Below are 25,547 nucleotides of genomic sequence, written 5' to 3'. Positions count from 1 at the left end.
CATTTCCTGCAGGTTATATGACTTCCGTCGGATGATAATTCCTTCAGGCACTTGTTGCACTTCATGGCTCACCTTTCTTCCCTTGGACAACTGTAAAGATAGCGATGTCCTTTGTTCTATGCTCAATTAGTGACCAAGGTGAACTCTGCTCAACCCTCAGCACACTCAAAATTTGGGTTTAACTTGGACGATTTCGATGAATTATATATCACTGTCTTCAGCGTGACAAGAAGAGTCACTTTGTGACACTTTTAAATTAACAACAGGAGTTTGAACCACATTAAAGTATAAAAACTGCACCAGCAATACAACCATGCAAACGTTCATATGCCTACACAGTGCTCTCTATCCAATAATAATAATAATAATAATAATAAACCGAGTAGGGATTAAGTGGAAGAAAAGCAATAACAAGCTGAAGCTACAAAAAAATACATGTGGAAGGAATATAATGAAAAAGGTGATCAAGAACAATGCAAATTGCAAGCAAGAAGAGTAACTAGTATGGTAAGGAAAGCTAAATCAGATTATGAGAAAAATTTAGCTAAGCAGGCCAAAATAAATCCAAAAGAGTTTTTTTTTTTCCCCACTATGTAGCAAACTAAAGGAAAGAATGATTATGGAAGGATAACTTTACTCAGTGCTGATGGTAGGAAAGTGACAGAAACAGAAGAAATAGTTGAGTTACTAAGTAATCACTTTGCAATAATGCATCATCCAGGCAGAGATATTACAGTTACTGATGTGACAGAGAGGCTGATATGAGAATTGAGGAGGATGACTTGGAGGTACTCAACATACTGAAAAATATTAATGTTAATACGGCAGTGGGACTGGACTATCTATCAGTCCATGTGCTATTAGAATGTAAAAGAGAACTGGCTGAGAGTGCTCTGATGAAGTTGTTTAATGTAAGTCTCAGCTCTGGCAAGGTTCCAAAGGAGTGGAAAGAGGGTTAAAATAGTTCCATTACAAAAAGATGGCGTCAAGATAGAATTAGCAAATTACAGAACAACTAGTATCTCTGAATGGAATGGGTGGATAGGAATATGATATTCTATAGGGGACAACATGGCTTTGTAAAAGATAGGTTCTTCCTTAGTAATTTATTCATATTTTATAATAAAGTAACAATGGAATTAGATAAAGGAAATTGCTACACCATATTGCTGGACTTTGTAAACGCATTTGACAAATTACTGCATGGAAAACACATAAGCTAGAGAAAATGGGAATAGATATGAGTTTGGTGGCTTCAATGGGGGGGGGGGGGGGCTGACAGACATCAGAGGACGGTATATAATGGAGTGAAATCAAGGCAAATGAGGGTGACTAGTAAAGGACTCTGTACTAGCACTACTACTCTTTAATTAATTATTAAGCAAAACTGGGGAGGGCAACAGTTGACAAAGGAGATATAGATATCCTGCAGGATGATTTAAATAAATTAGAGATGAAAGATTGCATACTTTGTATCATACTGATAGTATTGGATTACAGGAAAGTGACAGTGATAGTGGATAGAGTTTTGAACCTCAGATGACACACTGCAAAAGTTGGAAAAATAGTTCAAAGGATTACTTGGATATTGAACACACTGACAAGTAAAGATAGGGAAGTTATTATTCCTCTTTATAAGACTATGAATTGGCCACATAACTACTGTGCACAGATTTGGTCACCTGGGTTTCATATCGATCAGGAGATGATAGTGGTGGTGAGGTTTTAGAGATGAGTGACCAAGCTGGTGACAGATCTGTGGAATGCTTCCTATGAGGATAGACTGAAGATGTGTAGGTTACAGAGTTTAGTTGACAGGCAAAGGAGAGGGACCTGATTTATAAGTTACTGAAGGAATTCTATAAGACTGACACAAAAGAAAGTATGAATACACGAGGAGTATGGGAGAGCAAGGGGTCATCCATGAAAGTTATGTATGAGTGTGGTTAGTAAAGGTGTGCAGACTAAGTTCTTTGCTTGGAGAGTGGTGAATGAGTGGAATGGATTGATAGAGATAGGTGTGAATACCCCAATGATGAATAAATTTAAGGAGAGATGATGGTATTGTGTGAATAATGGTTAGTGTGGTTCTTCTGCAATGAGTCTTTTGATGCCATGGAGATACCAGAAAAATAATTAATATTATTATTCCATTGTACAAAAAGAGTGACAAAGACTAAAGCTTAGAATCGGCTAGTAAGATACTAAAAAGAATGAAAAAAGAAATGAACATGATTAAAGCTCTTATAACAGTTGCTCCAAATGCTTAGCTTCTATTTGTATGCACATTTCCCTGAACTATAATAATACTTGCATTGTTTTATCTATCACTAGACTGATCATTTCTCATGTAACCTACACTACATAGTTTCTAATGTTGTACATACTTATACCAAATGCATTCGCTGTCTCCTCACTAACCACACTTTCAGGTAGTGTATACCAACCAACCACTCACAATTCTCCACACAAAAAACCTACACCTCACCTCACCTCCATATACAGCTTCCAGGGATGGCCTCTTGTTCTTCCCCCATCTTCACCATTCTATGAAAAATATGATCCACATAGTAGCCTCTATATACAAGTAGCCTAATCATGAAAATACTTCATGCACAAACTTTGTTTATGCTTGGATAAAGAACTACACAAGAATATAACTTCTTCGCATCTTTAATTTATAAATGAGTGAAAAAAACTTTCAACAACTAGCTCTAATCTGCGGCACATGGGGGATGGATACGGGGTTGGTGAGGTGGATAACAGGGTTGTTGATGGAGAGATATCAGAGAGTAGTTTACTTGGGAGAAGAGTCCAGAAGAAGGTCTGTGACTAGTTGTGTGCCACAGGGCTGTGTTCTTGAGCTGCTACTATTTAATTTGTACTTTAATGATATAGGAAGGAATCTGAGAGGAGCTTTTCAGTTATTTGCTGATGACGAAATATTGGGTAGAGCAATAGTTAATACAGTTGATGTTAAAATTTGAAGGATGATTTGATAGACTAGCAGTCTGGACAAAGTAGAATGGATGTCAGTTTAATGTGGCAAAGTGTAAGGTTATGCATTTTGGAGTGAAAAGATTACCAGCTGTATACCACATTGATAGAACTATACTCCAGGAAATTGATGAAGAGATTTGGGAACGTTAGTGGATAGGGAGTCAAAGTTTAGAGGGCACAAAGCCAAAGTTCCTCATTGAATTACTTAGTTACTGAAAAATACTTTGACAAGCAGAGACATGTAGGTTATTATTCCTCTTTATTGAGCCTTGATAAGACCCCATCTTGACTACGGTGCACAGATCTGGTCACCTGGGTTTTCTTGGCGATGAGGAAGAGGTGGAGAGGATCTAGAGGCGAGTGAATAAGATGGTCTATGGAATGGACCTTACAAGAACAGGTTGAAGATTTGTAGGTTACAGAAATTTTTGACAGGCAGAAAAGGGGGTGACATGATTGAGACATACAAATTACTGAAGGGTTTTTACAAAATTAATACACAGGAAATTTTCAGAACAGATCTGGTGGTGGGAGAATTAGGGGCCATCCTTGGAAACTGAGCAAAAGTAGTTAGCAAGGGTGTTATAGAACTAGACTTTTTGCTTGGAGAGTGGTAAATGAGTTCAAAACAAAGTATGATAGATTCTGAGCAAATGTGGGATAGTGCTTGGCACAATGTTTAGGACCTCCTTGATAAGTCTAAGGACTCCGTGGAGTAGCCCATAATAATAATAATGGGAAATATATGATGTCTGCATTACTTCGACCTTGGTATCTCTTCTGAATCTGACTCCCACTGATGTGGATCTGCTGAAGTGGTCTCAATTACTTTATTAGAATTACTCAATTACAATCATTCCATTAGACACCTGCCAATGATATGGCTTCTACTGATGTGGCCTTTGTCGAGGACCTTCAGTAGATGTGTTGCCTTGGAAGCTAAGCAGATCTAGCTGGCAGCTGTGGAGGTTGATGTTTGGCCTAGTTGTGGGTTTTTGCTTGCCACTGGGTGGAGTTGAGGCTCCTGCAGGCTTTGTCTGGTGAAACCACCAGTGAGAATAATGGAGTATAATGAGTTATAAGTCACTAGCCTCTATATACAAGTAACCTAGTTGTGATGATACTTCATGTGCATACTCTGTTTACTTACATTTGGATAAAGGATTAAACAAGAATATAATTTCTAGGCATCTTTAATTTTATGGAAATCCATTAAAAAAAAAAGCAGCAGCATATTTTGGAAAAGCAATTTGCAATTTTAATAAACATTTATTAAAAGTGTTATTTATTCTATCTCAAGTAAATATTGCTTTATTTAGGAATAATGTATAACTTATGAATATAAGGATTTGCAAAGAAATAAGGCTTCACTTTTGGTTAATCATCTGCTTCTTAAAGGTACTATACTTTCTGTCAATTGCTTGAATAAGAATGTGCATGTTACATGATTGAAAAACTTCTCTCAAAATAATACTTGAAGAAAAATTGCAAATCGAACAAAATATATAAAACACAATGTACATAATGGATTGTGTGGAGTAGCATGCCCTTCCACAATAAGTCCTTGTACTTCTTGGAGGTGTTATGTAATAACACCTCCAAGAAATAGAAAATCCTCTAAAACCCTACAAATGGGAGAAAAATCAGTGTAGCATCCTTGCTAGAATCTGTGGCATCAACACAAATGACACACATCATCAATTATGGCCATTTACTCGAGATGATCTATTTCTGCAGGAAGTTCAACGAAAACAACCAAAGTCTACCTTGACTGTCAAATTATCCCCTACAGGTATAATAAATTTAGTTTGACTTTCAACAACCCCTACAGGTGTTCCTCTTTTCACTAAAAAGAGAGACACCTTTTTGAAATCCTACACTGCTTGCCACCAGAAAATGCCAAATTTTGAATTGTCTAACGGTTTCTCTGTCCCATTGAGTAAGAAGATGGGAAGACTTCATCTGCTACATTTATCACTCTCCAAATTCTGAAAACCACTCTGAACTCTTCAATTTCTTGGAGTTAGATATTGTAATAAAACAACATAAACAGTGAACAACACACCAAGGAAGACGACCTTAATGTCTAAAACTCTCACTGGATTCCCTTTTCCAATTCTACTGCCTAAGCTTGAAAAGATGCAGAAATAATTATAATCAATGATCTGACACAAATAACATCTACCAACCCAAATACTGATAACTAAATACCTAATGACCATATACATATCAATACCGTTGATCTATTCTTAACCAATCTCCTTCCAGCTCTCTTGGTAACTCAGACAATAAGTTTGTGCAACACCCTACCGCAACCTCATCTCCTTCAACAATATTGCCAAGTAGGACAAATTCAGGACCTTCTACACTTCCTTTCCATTGTCAGATCCCTGCTTCCACTCTTCTGATCCAAACACTTGCTCTGCTCCAAGTGAGTTGCAGGAATTATTCTTATTCAGTATGAAGGCTTTCATTCCCAACTTTACCCAAAATTCCTACCTACTTTCTAAGCCAAAGATTAACAACAAGTGTACTATGGCAGTCGAAGAAAAAAATTCAGCACAATATATGCCTCCGTAGCACAACTGGAAGAAGAGCGAAACATTGCCCCTTTCAACTGGAAAAGATCTGGATTTGATTCTTGTCGTGATGAGGGGAATCCTCACATGGGCTGAAGCCAAGTTAGTTGATCTCATACAGAGGCAGCAAGGTCTTTTCTACTAGAAACTCGGGGTTTTCATCCCACGTACAGACAAATCAACCTTCAGAACACACACAATTTACAGACAAAAAATACTGTTGATGATGGGTGGTAGATGGCATTGATGGAAATAGTAGTAGTGTTGTAGTACGAGAATTAAGTAGTAGCGAAGAGGGTGAGATGTATTTAGCAAGGCAGAGTAGAGTGCCCTCCCACGATCAGTCCTTGTACTATGTGGAGGGGTCATGTAATAATAATAGTAAAACATCATATCTTGGCCACATCATGAGAAACAGCAAATACCAACTTCTACAAACTATTTTGATAGGAAGAATTGGTGGCAAAGGAACTAGAGGAAGAAAAAGAATATCATGGTTTGACAACATCAAGACGTGGACAGGAAAGAGCAGTGCACAACTGCTCAGATTAGCACAAGAGCGCAGTTTGTTCGCCAAGATGGTCGCTGACCTTCGATAGAAGATAGCACAATAAGAAGAAGAATACAGCTGGATTGAGACAAAGCATTTCAGCTTCGTACTCAGCCTACATTAAAGCATGCAACAAATGAAAGCAACTATCAGCAAATCCAACTTTAAAAGAGCCAACAGAAAACTCACCTGCTGTCCAAATGGTAATCATGCATTCTGGCTCCTTGTAAAGGCCATTGGATACAACTGTCAGAGCATGTGTCACCCCTAGGCAAGAACTATTTTGATTCTCCAAAAATCAACAAAATATGTATAAAAAAAAATTAAAAAAAAGGTGCTTATGATTGAGATACATTTTTGCTGGTTTTTGCTGCCCTTCAAACTTTCCACTCCTAAGCACTACCATAGTTTCTTAGTAGGTTATGATTGCCCTGTCTCTCTCTCACCCAAATGGCACCACTATTACAGAACCTAAAGATAAAGCTACCTTGTGGCACCATTCTTTTCCTCCAAATCCTGCAACGATAACTAAAGTAAATCACTCCTATGCTTCCTGTGGTCTTTATGAAAAAAAAAAAAAAAAAAGTCTTCTTGTCTTCATGGTATCTCCTCAATCGTATTTTCGAAAGTTATGCTCCAGAACTAACACCCGTCAGATATCATCTATACAATTGTTTATACTCAACTCACAGGAATTCCAATATAAGGAAATATGAATATATCCAACAATTCCAAAAAGGGAGATAAAAGTCTGCAGTCAAACTACTGACCAATTCTCTCACTTCGGTACTTCCCCAAAATAATGGAGAAGGTGACTCTGTTATTTTGGAGTAGTCTTCTCTACAACAATAGCCAACCTCTCTCTCTCTTCTATGTAGAAGCCTACCAGTTAATGACTGCCAGTATGGTTTTCACTATTCTAAATCCAAGGAAGATCTCTCTTAGCCTCTAAAACCAATCAGCATACACATACCATGGGAAGAGATATCTTTCCCTCTTGACATTTCAAGAGCATCTGATTGTTCCTAGCACTGTAACCTAATCAGTACAATGTCACTGCTCAGTCTGCCTTCTACCCTCTGTTACTGTATAGCCAGCTTTCTCTCTGGTTGTTCAATGTTCATCATGATTGATATCTTCCTCTCTTGGAGGTTCTTCACAAGACTGTTCTCTTACATACCTTCTTTCTCCTATACATCAATGACCTTCCCCTGTACTAATAATCCTATCACGGTTTTGCCAATGATAGTGCATTTATTCCTCCTATCATTCGACAAACCATACAGTACTGACATTCCAAACTTCAAGATCTAAAAGAAGTGATAACCAAGTAATGTAATAACCTCTTAGACATACATGTTCCCTTGCATCCCATTGCAATTATTTGCTTCTATCTCTATCCACATTAGGTATATTCCATTTCTGTCATATAATGGATCATTCCCCCCCCCCCACACCCTTTTATCAGTATGACTTTACTGTTACATCCAACTTACATGCTTGCACCTTAATATTTCCATTTCCCTCACTCATCACATTCACTCTAGCAGACCAAGAATTTCTCTGAATGTCTAATTCCAAATCTGTTTATAAGCAATCCATCCTATTGACATAATTCCTTTTTTCCATAATACTTAACCATTATAACAATAGATTTCGTATAGTAATAATGCAATGCAATAACCTTCTTTCCAACTTCAGGTGATCTAGTGCTAGGGTACTAAAGTTTTCAGTTGATATTGCTATTAAAAAATCATACACTCGCAAAGCTTTAAACATTTCATCACCAATTAAAGGATTTTTTTTTAACTATCATTATCTAATCATAATGCCATCACAACATTTTGGGGACTTTCTTCTTTTAGTCCATTAAAAATTATAATGAATTACGACAAAACATTTTTGCATTTGAAGAACTTTAAATTTCAGATATGGAGTCCAAGACCTGTTAACCTACAAAAAAGATGGACTTTGACTATTATGGATACTGCTTCAATACTGATGTTCTTCCCCACACACATGAATGAATAGCAAAATAGTGTTATCAATAACTTCAGTAAATCCAATTATGATTTATCTTTTTAACATTTACATATAACTCAGTAATAATGCATCCCGCAGACTTGCATCTTTCTGTTACGTTAATAAAATTTATTAGTCTGCAAATGTCACAGTCAATAACTGTTGAATCAAAAGGTTCAGTAAAAAACTAGATGAGTCAGTAACAACCAAAGCTTAACATTAAGTCTACCTTAACAGACTGCTTTAAAATGTGTCAAAATGGATTTTATTATAATATAAAACAATAAACAAGTGCACTTTTCACAAACATCTGGCACTTCTAGAACAAACACTTAAACTTTAAGTATATAGCCAGTGCTTGATTTACGATGACCATCTCATCATCACATTCATCAAATACCACTTCGTTCCTACAACCTGGTGTGTTATTGCTATTCATGGCATATTATTTAAGAAATAATACTTTTGCTTGGGCAATTGCTGCTACTGCAGGTGATAAATCTCTCAGACTTTTGGAAGAACATATCTTGTAGTTGCAGCATGAAGGTCGGTGACAGCAGAGTGCATGAATGGTGTTTGGCAAAAGCTGCTGAAAATTATTCATACATTCATGGAATTCAACAAAGCTGTACAAGAGATTGGTGGAAAGATAGTGCTGCTAGCTAAAGAGTTGGTGGTAGAAAAAATAAAAAGAATACGTAGCGCATTTGTTGGAAGATGTAAAAGAAAAGCTCTCAAATGAAGAGAGAGAGAGAGAGAAAGCAAAAGCAGAGTCTGAAAACATTTACCATGAAAAAACTGGAAGGGGAGGGGGGGGGGGGTATTTGCCTTTCTTAATAAGGCAATTTGGTTGTTTGGAATGGACCCCAGCATGAAGGGATTTAGCAAAGTAGACAGAATGATAGAAGACTAAGTCATTATTATTATTATTATGCGACACCTCCAAGGAGTCCAAAGACTCATCGAGGGAGAGTGTGCCAACAGTATCGAATGATTGATCCGATATTGTTGGCACACTCTAACTACTAACCATGCTCAAACTTGCTTAACTTTTTGCGTGAGCCATTAGTAGCAGAGGCTCTACAATCGACCAACCTTGGATGGACGTAATGGACAATTTTTAAAGAAGCCCAATCCTGCTGTCACCTCACCCCAAATACGAGTCTAAAACTTTCATCAGTTATACATCTGGTGCAGTGGCACACTCAGGATTTAATCTTGGGCATGGGGGACTGAGTTGAGTAGACGATTTACGAATAATGACTGAGCATCTGCAATGATCGCCAATACATGATAAGTAGTATAGAAATAGAAGACACAACATAAATAAAATAATTAATTTTAATTAGGAACAGATTTTTGGAAAATTTTCTAGTGTTTATTTCCTTTTCTCTTTTTTTTTGGGGGGGCCCTCCCTGGGTGCGCCACTGATCTGGTGAACCATCTTTAGAACGCATCACATCAACTCCTCAATTTGAAAAATTTGTTAATTACCTACTCTCCCCTGATAAAACGTAAAATTAATAAATCAGCTTTGAAGAACTGCTCTTATTGCACAGTTTCCGGCTGATTTATTTTACCGCTAAGCGCACAACTATAAGCAGAATCTTGTACACACGGCATTATTTTACTATATACAAACGTTAAAATTAATTTAAATAAACAAAATAGACCGACACATTTTAGTATTTCTGGCATGTTAATTGTTAACACATCCCTGTGGTTCATATAGTGATTTCCGACGGGCTGTCGGAACTTCGTCGTCGTAAGTGAAAACTACTATATCTTAATAGCCTGCTTTAAAATGTGTGCTCCTCAAGGTATTGTATTCTAATAGAAAATATCAATACAGAAGAGCACTTTTTCACCAATAAATAATAATGTACCCCGTGATACTATCATAAGGAAAAATAGTATTGTGTGTAGGAGAAAGAGAGTTTTATATTTATAAAATATCCTTACCTTCTTTAACTACATTTACATCACAGAAGAAAATAAATCATAAAATTTTGAATGTCGTTGAACACACAGAAAACAAAACATTTCTAAACACGTAGGAGATACGATTACGATATTTTTAAAGTGTGGAGGGGGAAAAATTCAAAAAAACTTTTCAATTCTAGAAGCATTAACTTAATCTAGTACGGCACACTTGGCAAGATGCAATTGGGAGTGACATCTCGTGTTATAGAATTAAACTTCTGATACATAATGGGAAGGAGAGTGAATATTTTTGCGTGATAAGCGATGAGATTATTCAGACCACAGACTTAATCTGCGATTTGAACGACATCAGTGAATTTGCCATTGAGGTCGCTTTGGTATTGTTGCTTTCACCACTGCCGTGAAAAAAACGTCCATCTGTTCTGTACAGGTTCGTTCAATTAGTAGGTGTAATCAGTTAAATTAGGAAAAAAAAAAAAAAAAACTATTACTATTTATGTACAAGTGATGTTTTAAAAATATGTCAGCTGGTATTAGAAGCACATCTAGGGTTGTATAGACAGCGCCAAATTTATCACTAACAAGAAATTTCTGTTTACGAACTAAATACTCAGGAATCTACCTACACGTAATACATTTTGGTAAGGTAAATTGCTGTATATGCATGTTAACAATATGAAGGAGAAAAAAAATCGTAATCTTGGATATGCAGCGAGATATCGAGATAATCATGATAGAGAACCTATGCAAAATGCCGTTATGGGATTTGTTTATGCACGGAATGGTAAGGGAGAGGGATCACAGGAATAAAATTGTTATGAATTTTCCAGTCCAGAAAAGATAATACCGGAGATTTTTTTTTTTTGATAAGTGATCAGGTATGCGCAATTCTTGCAAAGAAAGATTGAACATCTACAGAATGTTTTCGATATTTTTGAGAGTCATAAAATTAGTAAATAAACAACTATTACAAAAAAGAAAAAAAAAGGTAGCAAAAGTTTTTCTCGACGACTAGCCATACGACATCAATAGATGTGGTTAGTAGTAAGAATGAAGCCTCAGTTGGATTCTGCAAGACTGTGTGTGTAGGGAGGGGAGGTATTGAGTATTAACTATATTATTATAAATCAGGGTTAGTAGCTTGATATCACCACCTCCCCTAAGAATTAATTTGGTGGATTTCTTGTTGCAAACACATGAAATATGATTAATATATTTCAGTGGACATTTTTTCTTATTTTTTCAAATGAAAAACTAACTTCCATAACCTATTCTTTCTCCTAACTTTTATTTTTTAATGATAGGTGCATTTATACCACCATCCAAGTTATTTGATTATTGTAGTAAGGTAACAAAAGAGATAATTATTTATATTTTGATTTAAATGTAATTCAAATTCTGTCTAGGATGTGAATTAACATTTTAAAAATGAAATTAGTGTTTAACATTTATTTTTAAAAAAATAATAATGCAAACTCCTGAATTCTTGGCTTAATACATTCAGATGCACAGAAAAGCCAAACATTGCTTCTGAAAAATTTACTTGCTACGTGCTGAAAACTAAGTGAAAATTAGAAAAGATTTTTCTCTTAAGCCTGCACTACAATTTTAACCTTTCATGTCACCATTATGCATCATTTCGGCCTGCATGCTGCAAATATCATTATAATAATGAAGTAATATTTATGACATCAAAAACTTTCCATTGGTTAGCAACCTTAAAGTTATTATGAATTCAGTAAATAACCTTTTAACTTATTTCTCCTGCAAAAGTCTTGTAATTCATATCGGTTGAAATATTCTTTGGTTGGAAAAACCCAGATTCAAATTCTGTCTAGGACATGAAGAACCTGCTATTATTACGTGACACCATCAAGGAGTCAGGCTCATCATGGGAGGGCATTCTATGCCACAGAACTCTCCATCTACACTATTTAATCCTTCTTAATTTAATTTAAGTTTGAACTCTGGTATGGTCCCTAGGGAGTGGAAGTTAGACAAAATGGTTCCTTTGCATAAGGGTGGCTCTAAAACTGCGGTAGTTAATTACAGACCAATCACCATCTCAGGAGTAGTGGTAAAAGTATTGGAAAAGTTGGTTAAAGACAAAATTCAAGAATGGGTGGATCAGGATATGATACTCTATAGAGGCCAACATGGTTTTGTTAAAGGTAGATTCTGCCTTAGCAATCTATTAACTTTTCATAATAGAATGACATGTGAGTTGGGCAAAGGAACTGGCTACACAGTGGTACTTCTGGATTTTGCTAAGGCTTTTGACAGGATACCCCATAGAAGACTGTTATGCAAATTGGAGCAGATGGGAATGGATACTAAATTGGTGATATGGATAGGAGAATGGCTCAGGGAGAGATACCATAAAGTGGTGTATGGAAGAGCCGAGTCCAGAATGAGGCAGGTGACCAGTGGTGTGCCGCCGGGCTCTGTGCTTGGGCCATTGTTGTTAATTTGTATATAAATGATATAGGAAATGGCTTAAAGGGAGATATTCAGTTGTTTGCCGATGATGCAAAGTTGGATAGCACAATAAAAAATCAAGCTGATGTTGAAAGTTTGCAGGATGATTTAAATAAGCTGGTAAAATGGGCAAAAGATAATGGATGTCAGTTCAATGTGGAAAAGTGTAAAGTCATGCATTTTGGGATTAAAAGATTACCAGCTGTATACTACATTGATGGAAAGGTACTCCAAGAGATTGATGAGGCTAGGGACTTAGGGGTGTTGGTAGATAGGGAGATGAAGTTCAGAAGACACATTGCTAAGGTGTCCAAGATTGCACATAGGATTACTTGGTTGTTGAGGAACACACTGACATCCAGAGATAAAGGGGTTATTATTCCCCTTTATAAAGCGTTGATACTTCCACATTTGGATTACTGTGCTCAGGTCTGCTCACCTGGATTCCTTAGAGATGAGGAGGCTGTGGAGAGGGTTCAGAGAAGAGTGTCCAAGTTGGTGAGTGATGTAAAAAAATGCTCCCTACATTGATAGATTGAGAGCTTGTGGATTGCAGAGATTGGTTGATAGGCGGAGAAGAGGGGATATGATAGAAACATTTAAATTACTGAAAGGTTTTTATAGGATTGATGCAGGGGAAATGTTTCAGCTGTGTGATAGTGATGGAAGAACAAGAGGTCATCCCTGGAAATTAAAGAAGAGTGTGGTTAACAAAGGTGTCAGAACAAGGTTTTTTGCCTGGAGTGTGGTGAATGAGTGGAAATCATTGCCTGACTTAGTTGTGAGCTCTTCATCTGTAAATGAATTCAAGAAGAGATATGACAGATATTGTTTTGATAGTTTGGGTCTCCTGCGATGAGTCTACTGACTCCATGGAGATACCCATAATAATAATAATAATTAATCTGATATACATGCTCGCACAATGTCACTCCACCAACTACTACCCAGTAACATTTTTATCATGTATTGCATGTATTTTCTAGCTGATTTTCTATATGCTTGATGGAAAAACCAGAGTTTCCAGGATAAAAAAAACTTTCATGTGAGGTTGGCTGACCCACTTTAAGTTGAAAAAGCCCACATAAAAATTCCTCTTATCACAAGAATCGAACTCTGGTCTTTTATGATTGAAGGACAATATCCTGTTGTTCTTCTAATGGAGGCACATTCATGTGAATTTAATTTGCTGATTTCATACAGATGTGATAGGGTTTCCTCTCCTGGAAACTCTGGATGTTTATCCCACAAAATGAATTAAACCAAAATAGTACCATTTTTTTCTGGCTGGGATTATAAGAATCAATTATTGTTTTGTGTGTGTGTTTTTTTTTAGCCATCTCTTCCTTTTCATACACAAATACCAGTTTTACAGTTAAAGTAATATTTCACTGCAAGACAGGTTATATCAAACCGAACTGGTAATTAGTTTACGGAATTAACAACGCATATAAAGTATGTTAATTAAGGGTAACTTTAATAAAAAAACTTCTATATTTCGGCAACGTCACGTTGCCATCTTCAGGAACATAAAGATATGGTATGAGCACGCAGGCACTAACAAAAGCACATGAGGAAGAAAGCAAGAAACTAATATTGTTCCTAAAGTCCTAATGGTGCCCTCTGGTGGGCTAATTTGGTTGACTTGGCAGTTGGGCTAAACTTCTCAAAATGTAAGTCTCCCAAATTTGGGGTAGTTTCATGCACCCAAATTTGTTGAGGTTAGGAACGTTTTTTAGAGCTGTTGAAGATTCCTTGAATAATCTTTCGTATTTAAACTTGCTGCGGTGTATTATTTTTGTTTTCTTATATACACTGCAGCAAGTTTAAATACGAAAGATTATTCAAGGAATCTTCAACAGCTCTAAAAAACGTTCCTAACCTCAACAAATTTGGGTGCATGAAACTACCCCAAATTTGGGAGACTTACATTTTGAGAAGTTCAGCCCAACTGCCAAGTCAACCAAATTAGCCCACCAGAGGGCACCATTAGGACTTTAGGAACAATATTAGTTTCTTGCTTTCTTCCTGATTTGCTTTTGTTAGTGCCTGCATGCATATACCATATCTTTGTGTTCCTGAAGATGGCAACGTTGCCGAAATATAGAAGTTATTTTATTAAAGTTGCCTTTAATTAATATACTTTATATGCGTTGTTAATTCCGTAAACTAATAACCAGTTATGTATGACCAACGTATAAGCCTTGCTACTAGAATTTATATCAAATCTAGCAATGTAAATCCTTTCTTTGAGGCTTACACGGTGGTCAGAATACATTTTGGAAAATTATGGAGACTACTGGGCTTGACTAAAACTTTAGTTTAATATAAACCAAAATCAACACTTGACGTTTTGACCTTTATATCAAGGTCATCTTCTGGAGCATATACACTATATGAAAGTCGCACTACAATCTACATGGTTTGTTCAAGTTACTGACCAACCATTACAACAATTATTGGCCTGACCTCTGGTGAAAAAAAAAAAAAACTTTACTACATTAACGCTAGAGTCCTATTATTAATATTATCTATTGGTTGTAACAACCAATAGATTTTTTTTTTTTTCCACCAGAGGTCAGGCAAGTAATTGTTGTAATGGTTAGTCAATAACTTTAACAAACCATGTAGATTGTAGTGCAACTTTTATGTAGTGTATATGCTCCAGAAGATGACCTTGATATAAAGGTCGAAACGTCGAGTGTTGATTTTGGTTTATATTAAACTAAAGTTTTACTTACAATCAATAGATACTATTAATAATAGGACTCTAGCGTTGATGTAGTAAGGTTTTTTTTCCTGTTTTTTTGCACCAGATGTCAGGCTAATAATTGTTGTAACGGTTGGTCAGTAACTTTAACAAACCATGTAGATTGTAGTGCAATTTGTACATAGTATATATGCTCCAGAAGATGACCTTGATTCAGTAACTTGAACAAACCATAGATTGTAGTGCAACTTGTATATAGTGTATATGCTCCAGAAGATGACCTTGATATAAAGGTCTAAACGTCAAGTGTTGATTTTGGTTTATATTAAACTAAAGTTTTAGTCAAACATGGTAGTTGTCTCCATAATTTTCCAAAATGTAGTCTAGCAATGTAAAGTAAAAAAAAAAAAGGTAAAAATTGTTTTGCAAACTTGTATCAAATGCTCTCCTAGCATGCTGAAAACATAATTTTAGAAATCATTATTTACAACTGAGGTTTTAATTTTTCTCTTTAAAAGATTTAATTCATAAAGAAGAATAAACAACTTTTTGAGAATGACAGACTAAAAAGTGGCCAATTCTTCAGCTGCATAGGATAACATTATTTGAGGAGGAATTGAAAAAAGAAATAAGTAAAAAAATTAACTGAAAAGTAAAATTATGACAAGATTATTAGAAAAAACGATGCTGTTGGCACACTCTTCCTCGATGAGTCTTTGGACTCCCTGGAGGTGTCACATAATAATAATATGTAAACAGGTACTTGTTTAATAAAGATTTGTGTGATAAGGCGGGGAATAGAAAAGCATTAAAATTTGGATAAGATGAATGTTGAAGATGGGTGTCTAAAGTACATACATTTTTCATCATATGAAGATGCAAGAAAAACACATTGCCTTTTTTCACCATGTAATCAATTGAGTTGGGGAAACTTTTCTTAATTACACTTCTGTTACAATAACCTCCATGGAGTCAGCACACTCATCATGGGATTCCCATTCAACTAACAACATATCTATCATATTGAACAATAAAACAATGCACTCTGGCACTGCATTCCAATCACCAACCACTCTCCATGTAAAAAATATACTCCTCATACCTTTCTTCACCACAACTTCCAGGAATGGCCTCTTGTTCTTCACATCCTACTATCCATTCCTTTTATTATTCTTCAGCATTAATCTTTTCTCTATCCTCCTATCCAGTACCATCGACAACAGGGTGTAGCATAGAGGCAGCCTGCCACACGGTGCCACTTAATAAGGGCGCTCGTTCAGCCATATTGCGGTAGGTACAGTATCATGCCAACAAGATATTTTACAGCATCTGATGTAGATGCAATAGATTTATTTGAAGAATTAAAAATTCTAGCAAAAATACTACAAGAGAAAAGTGATCCTCACCAAATTTTATCATATATAAAACCAAAATCTTGTAGAAATTTATCCCATCATAACCACTTCCCTAAGGATATTGTTAACAATTCCTGTTAGCATAAGTGCAGAAAGAAGTTTTTCCAAGCTTGAACTGATTAAAAATTATTTGCGAATAGTAATGACCCAAGAAATATTGGTTGGTCTAGCAACTATATTGATAGAGGCAGACATAGCTTATAATTTAAATTTAGAAGAGCTTAAAAAAGTTTTATTGTGTGATATCTTGGTAGAGCGAACATTTAATTAATATTATTATATAATTGTTTTGCATTAATGTTTCTCTTGTAATAAAAACAAAATAGTAATTAGAGATTCTTATATAATCTTATATTTTTGTCTTATAATCCATCAGGGGCAATATTTAATTGTTTGCCTCAGGGCATGATCTTATCTGGCGATGGCCCTGCTCCTATCCATCAAACTCTGTAATCTATATTTCTCTCAGCTGTTCTCACAATATTGTTTCCATGTAATGATGATTCTGAATTTTGGGATTTCACAAGACTGATTGTTGATATTTCTGATAGGCATAACAAAATCAAATTTGTCAGAATATTGAATGACTACATAGTTAACAAGAAAATATCCTTAACTGGCTGATTATTAGGACAAAGTTACCTGACACCTCCAAGAACTCATAATGGGAGGCCATTCCACATCACACAACTTACTGTCTACACTACCTAATGCTTCACGCAAAACAAAGAAAACATCAATTTCCTTAAATGTATTCTTAAGAGATGTACAGGAATACTATGACCATACTACATGATTAAGTTTACATTGTTACAAATTTCCTAAACTAAATAAATTAGTTTATTTTGCAGAATGTACTAATCACATTAGCTTATTGCATAAATTGATACTGATAGAGATGTATAATTGACATGCTTTCTGAACTAGATATCTAGCTGCTATCAAAAGAACAGTTATGTAATGGTACAAAGAAAAGGAAGGATCCATTACTGAAGCAATTGCAGATGGAGAGAATAGGTGAGAGAGATAAAAAGGAGAGAATGATAATGTAAGATGGACAGGGAGACATTATGCCATACTGTTATTGAACAACAGTATGCATAAGAATGTTGGATGCTAGAAGCAGTAATTAATGTGTGTGTGAGGATGGTCAACAAAGGAATGAGATGGCCATAGGATGCATGGGAAGCAGTTGAGTCTAGGGGAAAATGGAGTGGTAGAGAGAGACAGACAGATGCAGCCATTAGCAGGTGTAGAAAGGTTGTAGTTGAGAGGTGGAATTGATAGGACTGGTTTATACACCTAGGAGTAAATTACTGTGTTTATGAATACCAAGGGTATCAGAAAAAGGGAGGTAAAATTGTTGCATCAGTTTATTTCATTCATCCAAAAATTGTTGGAATAAGTGAAACATAGCTGGATGAGGGAGATATTCTGAAAGGAATAAAGAAGGAAGGTGTTTTTCATGAGGATAGCAAGATTAAAAAGTAGAGGGAGAGTGCTATTGTTAATAGGGGAGTTGTGCCCAAACAATGCAAAGATGCATGGGACAAATAATTTCAGTTTTTCTTATGTAGTGAAACCTGTGAATATCCATAACTATAGCATAACATTTATGCCACAGTATAACTTTTTTTGATGTAAATATTTTATCATATGTATCATAAGACATCATCAATACAATTATTGAACAACAGTAGGAATTGAATTAAAAAAACAGTAGCGCTCACACTTAAATTGGAATCCCTCTACATATATAGCTGCTTGTTCATGGATTAAAATTGTATTAAATAAATTTGTTATATTTCAGTTTAATTAGCTTTAATTTCAGCCCATTAGTTTTAATCCATGAACATGTGATTATATACATAGAGGGATACCAATTTAAGCATGTACAAACTACTGTTGTTTTAATTCAATTCCTGTTGTTGTTCGATAATTGTAATGATGTCTTAAGATGCATAAGATGAAATATTTACATAATAAAAAATATTTACCATGGCATACATGCTATTCTATAGTTAATAAATTTCAGTGGGTTTGAATTTGTGTGGGTTAGAAGGGTGAAATATTTAGTTGTATGTTTAGACGTGGGAATGCGAAGAGTAATAAGGAAATTAGTTTAATTATAGTAATACAATATAAATTGGAATAAAGAAATTAGTCCAGGAACAAAGAAAAGGAAACAATTTTGAGGGACAACTACCTCAGGCTGTATATAACAGAGGCCATTCAAGAACTTAAGTCTTGGATTTGATCATTTGATCAGAGAGGATATTATTATAAATAGGAGTGTAGAAATAGAGTTATGGTTATGAAATAACCAGAATATAACATATGAAATAACCATAACTCTATTTCTTATTTCAAATCATGGTTATTTTCCATTTGATGGAAAATAACCATAATTTGATCACCTTGGTGGGGCTGAACTGCATGAGGATTTCTGTGAGGAAAGGATACATATGAGGAATTAAAAGACCATTGATTTTGAAAAGCTTGGGGGGGGGGGGGAACAATTAGTTTGGAATTGCAGTGGAGAGTTGATGAAAAGGAGATCATTGCTATTTGGGGGGTAAGTCAAGAACTCTACTTAAGAGCAACAGTTGGAATGTGTTCCGAAGACCAGAAGGTTAAGTAAAGTAGGTGTAAAATGGATGAATGGAAAAAAATTAAGCATCATGCAATCTGGAAGAAAAATGCACTATGAAAGCAGTATAAGGTGAGTGGTTGATAATTAATTGTAAGCTCCCTGAGTATTGTGAGAATACCCAGAGTACAATATGAACAGTAACTGGGACAAAAAATTCCATCGTTTTTTCAGAGAGATTTAGATCTGAAAAGAAAGGATTATGCAAAGATATTAGTTGATAAAATTGGCAGACTGGTAATTAATCAACAATTCATAAACATATTTAAACCCTAAGTGTGGATCTTGAGTACAGAGTAAAAGGAGGGACTGATAATGAGTGACCAGAAAGTATATGAAGAATTAAGTAAGATTGATGTGAGTAATATGGTAGAACTTGATGAAATATCTGTGTTTTAGGGGAATATAGGTAATGCTCATTATATATGGGGGGAGTTGTGTTCTCAAGAATTGGCATGTATGTTGAAAACGCTTAAACAGGGAGCTTCTAATAGATGACAGAGGTTGTGTTACCAAACAAACAATATTTTAATCATTCAAGATTAATTTAATTGAAAATGCACTTATTTTTCAAACATATTAAGGCATATTTAATATAAAACAAATAGCTATTAAAGTAGTTCATTTTTCAAGATTAGTACATTGTGTAACTCTCCCAAAAATATTCACTCTAAATGAGCTCTTCTTAGTTGCTCTCCAAACCAGGGATTGAAATAGCTTTGAACCAAAATAAAATGTTTCTGTTCGAACAATTCAAAAATTAATAACCCCAGATAAAAAAATTCTTTTGTTATTATGAATTTTTTATCTATCTAGATAGCTATTCCAGAGTGGAACATTTTATTTATAAAATAATGCTAAAAGAAAAAAAATCTATTATTATTATTAAGAGAGACCTCCAGGGAGTCAGGGACTCATCAAGAGAGGCCACATACTACACGCACCAGCTATCATATTTGTTCTTGAATTCATTCATACTGCTTGCACTCGCAACATTCAATGATAATCTATAACAATCAATCGCCACCCTATGAGAGAAAATCTAGCCCCCATTCCCTTCTTAGTGGCATTCATGCTCAGCCTCCAAGGATGCCCTCTTTTTCTTTCCCCATCCTCCATAAATTGAAAAATTCCATCAATTGAAATCCTGAATAACCCTTTCAGAAGTTTGTAAGCCTCAATCTTATCACCCCCTCTTTCTCCTGTTTGTTAGTGTCTGCAGTCTATAAATTCTCAGTCTGTCTTCATAATAGTATTCCATAATCCTGATATCATTTTTAACACTACTTTGCTCAATATATCAGAATCACAATGGAAACTAGGAGACCAGACCTGTACACAATAGTCCAAGTGAGGTCTTATCAAGGCCTTGTAAAGACGCTAAATGACATATTTACATGTGAACATTTGTTTCAGCATTGCAATTATCTTTTGAGTTGTATTTGCAATCTTTGCTACATGGTCCCTGAACTTCAACTTCCTATCTAATTAACACTCCAAGATCCCTAACCTCATCAGTTTCTTGAAGCATAATCCCACCAATATAATATGACATTGGATATTTAATCATGCTGAAGTGAATGACTTTACATTTACTGAAATCCGTTTTCCCATGGCCACAATTTCAGCCTATTCAAATCATTCTGCAAGTACTGCATATCAGCAGCATTCCTGATTACCCTACCTATCTTTGCATTATCAGCAAATAGCTATGTCAATTGTCAAATCCTTCCCAATATCATTAATGTATAGATTGAATAATAGTGGAGCAAGCACTGATCATTGTGGTACACCACTGGTTACCTTAAATCATGGAGATTCACATTCCCTATATACCACTTTTTGATATCTATCAGTCAGCCATCCACTTATTCATGCTAATATTCTATAATCCAAACCCATATTCTCCAGTTTATGCAACAGTCTACCATGCTGTATTCTGTCAAAAGCCTTAGCAAAATCCAAAAGTATCATGGTGTATCCATTCCCCCTTGTCTAGTTCAATGGTAACATTGTTATGGAATGTGAGCAAGTTGTCCAAACCAGATGAACACAAAGTCAAAATCGTTTTCTCCTCATCAATATTTCCATGACAAAGCCCATTCCTGTCATTAATTAATATAATGACAGGAATGAGTCCATTCCTGTCATTCAAAATTCCACGTACAAACTTTGAGGGGAGGTAGAGAACATCAAAATCAACCATATTCACATAGGAAAGCATGACCAGAAAACCACCGGAAAGTACTAACAGGGACACAAAGATACAGAAATAACACAAGGCAGTAAGTAGTGTAAAAAAAACTTTATTAGGCGTAACTGAATAGTTCAATAGTAGTTGGATACATAATATGGTACTCAAAGTTACGACCATTAGCAGTGATGGATGCCTGACACAGACGATGCATTGATTGCCATACATTTTTGAAAATACCTGGAGTTTCCCGGATATTTGCAGCGGCGATGCCGATTCTTGCCACGAGGTCCATGTCAGAGGCAACAGGTGTTTCATACACCATGACTTTAAGGGTTCCCAACAGAAAGAAATCAATGCTCGATAAATCAGGTGAACGTTGGGGCCATGCGACGGGTCCACTATACCCAATCCATCGAGCTCCAAAAGACCTGTCCAAATATTGACGCACAGAAATGCCAAAATGGGCTGGAGCCCCATCGTGTTGGAACCACATCTGCCAATGCACAGTCATTGGAACATTGTTCAGTAAATCTGGCAGAACTTCTTCCAGAAAGGTCCGATACTTCTGGGAGTCCAGTCGGGGTGGTAACAGGTATGGGCTGACTAAACAGTCAGCGACAATACCTGCACATACATTAATGGAAAATCCGAGTCTACGGCACTTTTCTGCAGAAACCACTGTGCAAATTCTACATGTCGAGGATAATCTTTGTCCATCAGTAACTGGACCTGTTGCAGATGAACTGGATGTAAGGACTCAGAGTGCAAAATGCGCAATACACTGGATCGAGATACTCCTATAGCAGAGGCAACAGTGCTTGTCTCTGGATTATTGTCCATCGCATGCAACAACTCCTCTTCCATGGCAGGATTTCGCGTTGATCATGGCTGCCCACTATCATGCCTGTGATTCCTGAATGACCCATAGTCACACAAATTCTGATGCAAATGCGCAAACATTTGGTGATGTGGTACACACCTGTTTTGGTACCTTTTGCGATATATTTGTACAGTGCCATCAGCAAATCCATAAACTAGGTGCATGTCTACCATCTCAGCATTCGTAAAACGACGCATGTTCTTTGTACAACGTCAAAAGCTTGAATGAGCAAGCCCCAATTGCTCACCTGGAGCGCTGGCAAACATCACCACCTATCACTTTCGAGTGGCGTTTCCGGTCATGCTTTCCTATGTGAATAGGGTTGATTTTGATATTCTCTACCTCTCCTCAAAGTTTGTACGTGGAACCACCCTGTATATTTATCTCTTTATTTCCTGACTATTCAGAATTAATTTAAGAATGATAGTGAAAAAAGATTCACAAAAATTAAATTTATTGATTTATTATTACTATTAACAAGAAAAAGGAATGTTTATTAAGTTTATTGAAATTCAAAAAATGGAAATAAAAATGTTTTATTTATGAACACTGCTTACATATTCTGTATAAGTGTTTCATCATAGATTAAAAGAAAAATTGTATGTTTTTCAGTCGTAGCATTATTTTCTGTGAGTGAAATTTTTTTGCTCCAAATCGGAATGATTTAGAATAGAGCAAAAAAAAAAATTCTCTTCTGGATTAAACCCTCAAAAATAGATATTCTAGTACCTAAACATCAGTTGTTTCAGTAGGATAGAAATATATTTGCAAAAAATATCGTTCCACTCCACAATTATTGTCTGAGGATCAAAAAGGATTCGATCTTTGGATATTTGTTTCAACTCCTACCCCAAACAACAGTTAGGCTTGCCTTTAGGAATCTCTTTAATTACCATGGGTTTCCTAAGGACACATTGCCTCCCAAAAGCAACATGCAGTGACTTCTGACAGCTTTAAACTCAGGCACTTTCTTCTTTTCGATGGATATGTAGGTAGGATATACTGTTCCAAAACCGGCCAGTTTCATCTAGATTAAACACTTGCTTTAGTCTTTAACCTCCTGCTATCATTGCTTTGAAGAGATCATGAAATTCTTCAGTGGCAATGTGATTTGCAGCTGCAGCCTCACCAGTCATGTTGAGATTATGGAAGACATAGTGAGTCATACCAGCCACAAGCAAAAGGTGTTGGTTGCTTTTCATCTTTTGTGTGACCTTCATATTTACAGATAAAGATAATACTGCACAGATCAGTAAGAACACTGAGCACAGTGGATATAGATGGGAGACAAGTCTTATTCAGGAAAACTTCAACCTTAGATAGAAAATAGCGATAGTGTTTTTGTGCCAAAATGAAACAGGGATTATGTGTGATCATTCGCATGGCTTTGTTTAAAGAGAGAGAGATAAATACATTGGACAAGGGAAATGAATATATAGTTGTATATTTAGATTTTGCAAAGGTCTTTAATAGTGTGCCATATAAACAAGTAATAATGGAGTTAGATTAGTGATGGGATAGGTGATTGTCTGATGGATATTGGCAGACTGTATATGGGGTAGCAGTATTTTAGAACAGTAAAGTCACTAGTGGTTCTCCTAGTGATCTTTGGAACCATTACTGCTAATGATATTGGAAGAATTTTAAATGGAGATGTGCAGTTGTATGCAAATCATTCTAGGTTAGCAAGAACTCGAAGAGGTAAAGCTGATGTGTGTTGACCTTTCAGAAAGATTGTAAGGTCAACACACACATCAGTTGTAGAGTGCAAGGCTTTAAATTTGGGAGGCAAGAATGGAATATAGAATATATGGTTGCTAGAGAGAAGATAAGAGATATAGTGGTTGGTGGGCAAAGGATCTTAAATTTACCAGCAGACTGCCAAAATTGAGGACAGTGCAATTTGCATTATTGCTATGTTCCAATTTTTATTTATTTATTCGTATGGAGTTTCCTCCCTTTTTCTCTCCTGTCCCTATTGGAGCATTAAGTATTTATGGCTGTAGATCCGTGTGTGTTCACGGGGCCAGTTTGCCTGCTTGCGGGATGAAAAACGCCAGATAAACTGGTGGAAAAAACCCTACTGCCCACGTCTCCAAGACCGGCTAACTTGGCTGTGGTTCTCACGTCTTCGATGGGAATCAAACTTGGGATACTCCTTCCCCAGTCACATGGTTGCGAAGCGCACAGCCACTAGGCCAACCACACGGACTATATTCCAATGACATTGAATATGTGATCTTGATCAAGTGTTGCATATGGATTATTATGCACGAATTTGATGAGGATATATTGGAAATACCTGATACAGAGAAGATCAACTAAGATATCTGGTTTCTCTGAAATGTTGGTAATGAGGAAAGATTGTGGAAATGTATTTTGCAGACTTTGATGAAGGAGGTGGTGTGTATGTATGGGGGGGAGTAGTTGTATGATTAAGACAAAAGTTTATGAGGGGTTGTTTTATTAATATGGAATATAGAGCCTCTGTAACTCAGTTGGTATAGACGAAGTGGTTTGGTCGGAAAGACCTGGCTTCGATTCCCGTCCATGATGTGAGGAACCTTTATTTGGTCTCTTTCAACTAAAGGTGAGTAAGACCGTCTCATACAGAGGTAGAGGGTTTTTTCACTCGGAAGCTTGGATTTTTTGTCCCTTAGAACAGGCAAACTGGCCCCTGTGAACACACACATGGACTTAATCATAAGATACATATACTTAATCTTACATTAGGAGGGCTCAAACCCCCCCCCCCTCTTAAAAGGGATGGGGGAGAAAGAAGGGGGAACCCCATATGAATAATTAAATAAATTAATATGGGAGATGGTCTCTTGTTCTCTATCTCTATCTTTCCATTCTGTGGAAGTATAATAAGTGGCTATCCCTGAAACCTATATAAGGAAGCTGTGAGAAGTGATGAGCATATACTTAATATACTCATAAGCAGTGGCGGCTCTTGGCTTGAAATCGTGGGGATGCTACAAATTCGAAATATACATACACACTGTAAGTACAGTGTATATTGGTGTTTGGATAAAATATCAAAATTATAGTAAAAATTTAAAAAAAAATTAAACATGGAAAAATATTGCTTATTATTGATAAAATTATACAGTTTGGTA

The 25,547-nt window shown here is 36.0% G+C and overlaps 2 protein-coding genes across 10 annotated transcripts in view; one reads left to right on the top strand and one right to left on the bottom strand.

Annotated features, from left to right (window-relative positions):
* Positions 1-10,248, bottom strand: part of Adck5 (aarF domain containing kinase 5) — a 255,110-nt gene extending 244,862 nt beyond the window's left edge. For 4 of the 6 annotated variants that reach the window (XM_090402087.1, XM_090402088.1, XM_090402090.1 and 1 more), the window contains exon 1: positions 10,114-10,248. The gene's annotated coding sequence lies outside the window, so the exon portion shown is untranslated. The remainder of the gene's footprint in view (positions 1-10,113) is intronic. The other 2 variants (XM_090402089.1, XM_090402092.1) reach the window with 2 other exon arrangements.
* A 150-nt stretch (positions 10,249-10,398) lies between these two features.
* LOC150100874 (NAD-dependent protein deacylase sirtuin-5, mitochondrial-like) overlaps positions 10,399-25,547 on the top strand; it is a 160,428-nt gene continuing 145,279 nt past the window's right edge. The window contains exon 1 of one of the 4 annotated variants that reach the window (XM_090402093.1): positions 10,399-10,525. The gene's annotated coding sequence lies outside the window, so the exon portion shown is untranslated. Of the gene's footprint in view, positions 10,539-10,582; positions 10,742-25,547 lie in introns of those variants that run through there. The other 3 variants (XM_090402095.1, XM_090402094.1, XM_090402096.1) reach the window with 3 other exon arrangements.

Source organism: Typopeltis vanoorti, chromosome 12, assembly GCF_054136105.1.
Source record: "Typopeltis vanoorti isolate ZY-2024b chromosome 12, IOZ_Tvanoo_1.0, whole genome shotgun sequence".
NCBI classification, from domain to species: domain Eukaryota; kingdom Metazoa; phylum Arthropoda; class Arachnida; order Uropygi; family Thelyphonidae; genus Typopeltis; species Typopeltis vanoorti.
Note: the sequence above shows the minus strand (reverse complement) of the source record. Positions and strands in the feature narration are given on the sequence as shown.